Here is a 7,859-nt window from a genome sequence, read left to right as displayed (position 1 = left end):
TGTGGTGAGCCGTTTCTGCCGTTTATGTAAATTATGGTCGCCATTACATGATGGCGCTGGCTCCGCTGTGGTCTGTGACAAACAACTCCTTGTTTGGGAGAGTTGGCACATGACTTTTCATCACTCTATGAGAAAGCTCCACGTGGCTGCTTTGCATTGGGGCTTGAGATGCTTTATTAAGGCTGGGAGGGGCATCCGGAGGAGGAGAACTGAAGAAGAGAACTGAGGAGAAGAACTGTCAGGGGCCTGAATAAACTGCTGAAAGAAGATTCCTGAGTGTTGCGTCTTCCTTGCGGGCAAGGGGGCGCTACACCTGTCTGTTGATATTTCCCTTTTTCCCAGCCCAGTCTGCTTTAAACATAGCTGTCAGATTAATGTTCTTAAATATTCTTAACGTTCTTATAGTTCCTAATGGATTTCATTTGGGGCATCCATCCCAGTTTGTCATGAAAGCCTGCCATCATTTAGCTTCAACCTTTCAACGCAATACTTCTCTGAGAGACTCCCCTGCCTGAGTCAGTCTAGTTTTTTTTTTTTTAAACCTCCATTTCTGTTTTTCTACCTCCATGTCTGTACTCTGCACTTATTCTCTCTTTATCTGGGGTTCGTGTTCCTTATTGACGGCTCCCCTTGCCCTACTGTGAAAATGTATTTCTAGTCCTCAAGGCCATTTTCTATGGAACCTTCTACATGGAAGTATTCCTGGCTCCTCTGCTGGGCATGACTCTTAATGTTCTGCATCCCTCTGTGTGATTCTACTTTTTATGTTCATGACTTTGTTTCTTCTTGATTCTCACCTAAACTTTCAATTACACCCCTTAGTTTTATAAGTACATTACTGTTGAGTTGAAAATGAGACATTTGGAAAGTTTGCCGAACTTTTCGCTTCTGCTTGCCCTGTGATAGGATGACTCATCCAGCTCTTCTGTTTCTCTGATGCCATGTAAAATGGAAGTGAGATGGAAACATCAGTCTGCTTCCCAAAGGCATGGGTTTTGCTCTTTGATAAGACTTGTATCACAATGTTAAAATGATTCTTCTTAATAGCAAATGTCTGGTAGCCTCTCTACTTACTAGAGTGGGTTTGTGAGATTTATTCAGTTTTGTTGCATTTCTCCTTTCTGTCCTCTGTAGATTATTTGCGTCATTACCACTTTACAACTAGTAAATTTCTCACTGAGACTGCGAAGTAAAGCTCATGGGTCCCTTAGGATCTTATCCTAAATGTGGAAGAAAAGAAGAATCATAAAAATTGAATCTTGCCTTTTTATGTGAAAAGTCAAAGAATTTGCATAAGTAATAGTGTTAGAAATAATCTTTTTCTGATTTCATATAAGTGAAAATATTGAAGTAGGTATTTTTCTTATTCTGGTTTATCTCCTGTTCCAGGAATAGGACCTTATACTCCTGCGTCACCACCTGTAGCATATGATAAAGTGATTCTGCACATTTTTGAGTGTTGGAATGATTTGATGCTGTCTTTTATCCTCCCTCTGCTCTGTCTCCACGGAGGTGCATTATCCATTGATTTCCCACCCCCTGGAAACTTGTAAATGCTTTTTACCTTTTTTAGTATCTAAGCTAATTTCCTTTAAAAAATTTTTTTCTAGGTGTAACCAAAGATTGTTTTTACAATGCTTTAGAAATTCTCAACTCCAATTTTCTGATTTACCAAGGTGGGGGGAAGATGTAGCAAATGCTCTGATGTATAAACTGTACTGATTTTTCCTTTGGTTCCATTCCAAGTTTTCTGTAAATATTTGGAGATTTTTCCTTCAGGTTTGGGTATTGGCTTCAGGTATATTTTTATCAAAACTCAGGTTAATACCTGTCTGCAAATGCTGAAACTGCAGTAATAATACATGCTAATGTTAATAGTTTCCTTGTATATGTTACTGAAGGAGGACTTGCTTTTTAATGTCTTACTTTATAAGACTTGATAAACTGTTTGATTATATGGCCTCTCTTCACTGTGAATACTTTCCCTGTGGAGGGAAGTAAAGGTTTGGGGACAATAGCAACATTGGTTGTGACAGATAAGTTTTGCCCTAAGTTCTTTCTCCATGTTATCTTAGTGCCATATGGCATTTTTAAGGTGATAAGATGGAAACAAAGGAGTTGGGAAACTTTTTATAACAGCTTTTGGCTGCGAGACACACACACACACACACACACAAACACATACATATATATTTACTACAGTTAATCTGTATATTGTAGTTTTCTTATTCTGGTTTATATACACATGTGGATAGACAAGACAAACTTCTTTTGGAAATTTATGACTCTTTCCCTCAACATTGCAAAACAATTTACAGTCAGGGAAGTGAAACTTAACTTACCTACTTTATGTCTGGAATAATTCCTCTTTGCCCTTACTGTTTAAGACGTGGGAACTGAGAAATATAGACCTCAAACCTATCTGCCTCCAGGCTCAACCCTTTGTTTTAGTGTTTCTTAGTGTGGGGACACAACCCCTAGTAACACATCTGTGGTGTGTGTTGTCTGTGCTCCTGTTCTGAGATGCAAGGACTATGGGCTCTGGGGCAGTGGTCAGGGATCTGCCTTACAATGAGCAAACAGATTATGGGGGGGGGGGAGGTGGGGAAGGCAGCATGAGTTTAGTTTCATCTTTAGTAGGGAATTTAGAGAAATTTAGTCAGATTTGTTGGGAAATTGTGATAGGACTAAATATTTAAACATTGTTGGAGGACAAAAAATTAGTTTTTATATGTCACAGTTGACTTCAAAAGGGAAGGGAAATGAAGAACTCATGTTAATTGAATGGTTTTCTATGCCACATAGGGTTGCAGGGCAGTGGCACATTCTGAGGTAAGGGTTTGTGGTGGCATTCCTGAGAGCAGGGATAAGCAGATTTCTGGCTTTTCTGCCTTTGCCTCCCCTGGATTTGGACCACTGGATAGTACACAGAACATGGGGTTGAAGTTGGGCTTCATTTCACAGTCTGATGCCACTACTTGCTTAGATGATGTTGGTTACAGAAGCTTTCTGTGGCTCTTATCTGTCCTCAGCTGTCCATTGGGAGTAACAAGTATTTCTCTAACAATTAGGTGATAATATAAATTGTTTAGCATCATTCTGTTTTGTAATCTTAATCTATGGAAAGCAGAGAAAAACAGCAGATTACAAAGTCCTGACCAAACCATCTGATATTGATGAGCTTGATGGAAGACAATCAGGAATGGTAGCTTGAGACTTCTCATCTTGGCAGTGTTCTTGAGCAGGACACCTTCATTTCATCAGTCACCTGAAAAGAAGCAGGTGGTCAGGGATGGGAGAGAAGCCCTGACAAGTCACTCTGACATCAGTTCAAAAGGGCTTGTTCTTAGGGCTCTCTTCTGGTTGTCTGGTAGGTTTTTGGCATCTGCCATGGGAAATTCTTCAGAAGACTTCATTAATCTTGACATTTCGGCTTACAGAGTATATGTACCTTCCTCCCCCAGTATGTCCATTGAACCTTAAGATTTCATGAATCCTAAGTATACTAGATGTATCTATATAGAGTGCATGGATAGAAATTTCAAATATATTGGTGTAGTATGTCTCCTTTTCTAATCCTGTTGTTGTTTATATGTGTTTTTGCTTTAAGTTCCTGCTGATTTGTTAATGTTGTTGAACAATAATATGATTTGGGTCAGTAAGTTTTTAAAATTTGAATAATTTCTGCTCTTACGTTATTCCTTTCTCCCTTCTTTATTCTTCAAACCTTACTAAGGTTAACACTCTGTTTCTCCAGTCTTTCTTACCTTTTGTGTCCTATGTGTAAGACTTTGAAATTCCCTTTTCATACCCTGTGTTATTTGTAGTGCTTTTGTTATCATTCAACTTTAAAATCTTAATACTTTTACTTTTTCTTTGACATACAAAATTTTAAACCTTACAATTTTAAATCTATGGCACTATTTGAGTTTTTCTTAGTGATTTTGATTTCTAATTTTTGTTGTATTTTGATCAGACGTCCTTCTCGCATTCCTTCTCTTCTTTAAAATCCTGTCTTGTTTTCCAGTAGATCAACAGGTTTTCCATACACTTCCTCTGCCTATTCTATTATTCTAGTAGTTTGGAAGTTAATTTTTTGTTTGTTTGTTTTTATCCTTAAACTCTCACATGCATACTGTTGCTAACTGCCTTCCTCTTCATTTTAGCAGTTCCAGGATTTCAGAGTGCTTTAATTCCAGTTGTCCTCCTTATCTTCTGTGCTGGTTTTATTTTATCTTAATTCCACTTTATTTTAAACCTGGAATTATTCTTCATATTTTATGCTTAAGGATTATATTATAACTTTATCAATAGGTATTTCGATGTCCTAGTGCTTCATGCTGTCTGCAACCCACATCCTCTACTTCCTTTAATTTTTTTTTTCTTTTGCAGCACTAGGGGTTGAACTGAGGGCATCAGGCATGCTAGGCAAATGCTCTACCACTAAAACTAAACTGCCCACCAGCCTTCCACTTCTTCTAGGATCAATTTCCTTCTCAAACAAGAACATCCTTTATTACTTCCAAGAGGTTTCAGTGGCTGATAAGCTGTTCTTTTGTAAACATCTCTTTTTTTATGATCTTATTCTTGAACAGTAATTTAACCAGGTATAGAAATTTAAACTGACATTTAGTTTTCCTCAGTGTGTTACAGATATTTTTTATCTTGCCTTTTGGGAAGCCATTATTGATGAGAAACTTACATTCAACTGTTGCTCTTAAAGAAAAAGTCTTTTTCCCCAAGCTTTATATTTCTGGGTGAATAGACAGTTTCCACACTGCCTTGCTGGGCCAGTCGTCTAGGGTTCTTTTCCTTACCTCATGAGCAGAGATGTTCTTCAATTTCCTGGCCTTGGATGGACATTGGTCCTAGGTCTTTGAATTGTGTGACCCACTTCTGTCCTTAAATGGGGGTAAACCCCCATCTTCCCACCCTGCTCTAAACCCTGTGTGGAATGTGGTCACATCAGTTTTGTCTCTGTATTCTGAATTTCCACTTTGTAATGCGGGATTACCCTCATTTCCTTTCAAGATCAGTTATTTCATTTTAATATAATATTTTAATTAACATCATTAGGTACTTAGGGTGGAAAAGTTCATATAAATGAGTTCATCATGTCAAAACCTAAACTATGTAAAAATTTTTCCCTACTAAGTTATATCACTTATCAATTTTCATGCTTTAGCTTCTATACTAAAACATTTCCTTAAAAGCTTTGCTTTTATTTCAAGTGTGAAATTGTGGCTTTATTTCAATTATGGGAATAATTCCAAACAGGACAGCTCCTGGACATCCTGACGCCAGTTGGCTTTTGAGTCCTATGATAGAGGAAGGTTCATAAAAAGAAAAGTTACTGCAATTAAGCACTGTTTCTCACAGGAAACAGACGGTTCACTTAAGTGGGATAATTAAAGAAAGTGTGATGCAGATACCAATTAAAAAGTTGGGGACAACAAAACCAACACAAAACTAGGGTAGCAGGAAGCAGTCCTGCCATTAGGCCAGCAGGGAATCGGGAATCCCTCTGGGGCCAGAGCTAAGACTGCAGCCCCAGCCTCAGAAGAGGACCAGAGCACCCAGTGTCCCTCAAGGGGGAAACAGCTGTAGTGGGGTGGTATAACAAATGGGCTGATGTCTATCTTCCTACCCTCTTCTGATGGTTCTCCTTTAGTTGAACCCAGGAGAAGCTAGTGATTCAAGGGGCACTGTCGATGAATTATAGCAAGTGTTTTGCCTTCTCCTTCTCTCTTCTAATGGCACTTGCTCCAGGGCCACTGCTTAGAGAGGTTGGCGGAGTCCCCTGGCAGGAAGAACATTGGAAATTATCATGGCCAAGTTGTAACTAGTACCAAAAGACAGAACCTCACCCTAGAATGTTGTATTGCTCAGAAAATCAGGTATTTCACTGTGGAGTAAAAAAATGATTGTAGATGGATAAGAACTAGGGCAAATGAGAATCATGAAAACAGATTTAAAAAATTTTTTTTATATTGAACCTCTATTTGTTAAAAAAAGAATTTGCATCCCCAGCTTTTCATTCATAAAAGAATTTATTAGTATGTCATTTATTAAATATGTCACATAGGACTATAGCATAAATTATAAAAGGACAATTCATGTTTTAAAGATAGGTTATTATCTTTGTTTAAAAGGTTTTGCTTTTGAACTTCCTTATGAGTGTTAAAGTCAGTTATTTCAAATTCCACCAGAATGAAGTTAGAATTTGATTAGAATATATTTGAATTTATAGGGCAATTTGGATAGGACAGACATCATTATAAGTTGGTTATTACAACCCATAAACAGTTTATCATTGATTATAATCTTTTGCATAGCCTTCTAGTCTTAGTAATTATATATTTTTCCACATCTGTCTTCATATTTTAAACTTTTATTTCTAAGTTTTTATTCTTTTGATGTGCTTATTTAGATTCTACTTATATGAGGTGTCTGTATTAAGCTCACAGAAGCAGAGAATGACAGTGTGGTTGTATTAATAGCTGGGGTGGGGTGAACAGGAAGTTAATGGGTATATAGTTTATGTTGGATGAATAAATCCTAAGATCTGTGCAACAGAGTGTGTATGGAAAAATGCAATTTGTGCACTTCTAAACTTGCTAAGCAGGTAGATCTCATGTTAAGTATTCTTATCACAATGAAAAGATGTGAAGAGACTAGGAAATCATGGATATGTCTATATATCCATCACCTTGACTACAGTGATGGCATGTCCAAACTCATCATGCTATCTATATTAAATGTACACTGTTCTTTGCTTATTATACTTCAAAGCTGTTAAAAATATACATAATACTGTTTTTTTACGGCTGGTGTAAGGAAATTTACTTTTTCACAAAAAATAAGTCATACTCATACTTATAAACTTGGTGGACTCTCCCCTTTCTAATATTTTTCTCTCAATTTTGACATTTATTTTCCTTTGACACTCGTATCATCTGTGACTTACATGACATTTTGGATTTTGTTCTTTCTAATATTTACTTTAAACTGGTCTTCCTATGGCTGAGCCTCCCAGTCAAATCTTGCATACAGGTAGGTGTGGGCAACTGCCATGTTTTACCTTGTATTGGATCCTTGATTTGTTTAGAAATTGATACCATTTGTCAATTTGTTTCTTCTACGTATTAATTATGCATAATGTTAAATCCTTAAATTATGGTTTTTCTGCTTCTATTTTGATCAAGTGACATTTCTGTATAAATGCTATGAATATGTAAATGATTTTCTAATGCCTCATGAAATTTGCATTCCTGGGATAAAACCAATATTGTATGAAATGTTGAAAATAATATAAAATGTGTTCTGTTTCTGTATTCAAGAATTACTTGTATGTGATATTTGATCTATACTACGTTGGACGTTTTTGTAATATTGAGAATTACAAGTTAAGGTCAGCTCTTAATAAGAATAATTCCTGAATAAATTTAGGTAAGTTGTTGTTTCTATGAATGTGTATTTGTTTTCATATTTATTGATCAATTATAATGTCAAATTTTCTTTAATATTTTAGCATTTTTCTAATGTTGCCTTTTTATTTCTGATATTATTGATATTTACCTTTTATGAATATTTCTATGATCTTCTCAATTTTCACTTTGAATGCTTAACTCATTGAACCTTTCAAATTATCTGATAACGTTTATCAAATTTCTCTGAATATTGCCTTAACTACATCCTAAATGTTTAGATATGTAAAATTTTATCATTAAGTTCTAAACATTTTCTACCTTCTTGGTTTGTTCAGATTACCGTAACAAAACATGGTGGCCTGGGTGTAGACACTTCTTCCTGTGTTCGTACCTGCTGGAGATACTTTCTTTTTTTTTTTTTTTAATTTA

Source organism: Marmota marmota, unplaced genomic scaffold (genome assembly GCF_001458135.2).
Source record: "Marmota marmota marmota unplaced genomic scaffold, marMar, whole genome shotgun sequence".
NCBI classification, from domain to species: Eukaryota; Metazoa; Chordata; class Mammalia; order Rodentia; family Sciuridae; genus Marmota; species Marmota marmota.
This window is presented reverse-complemented; position numbering follows the sequence as displayed.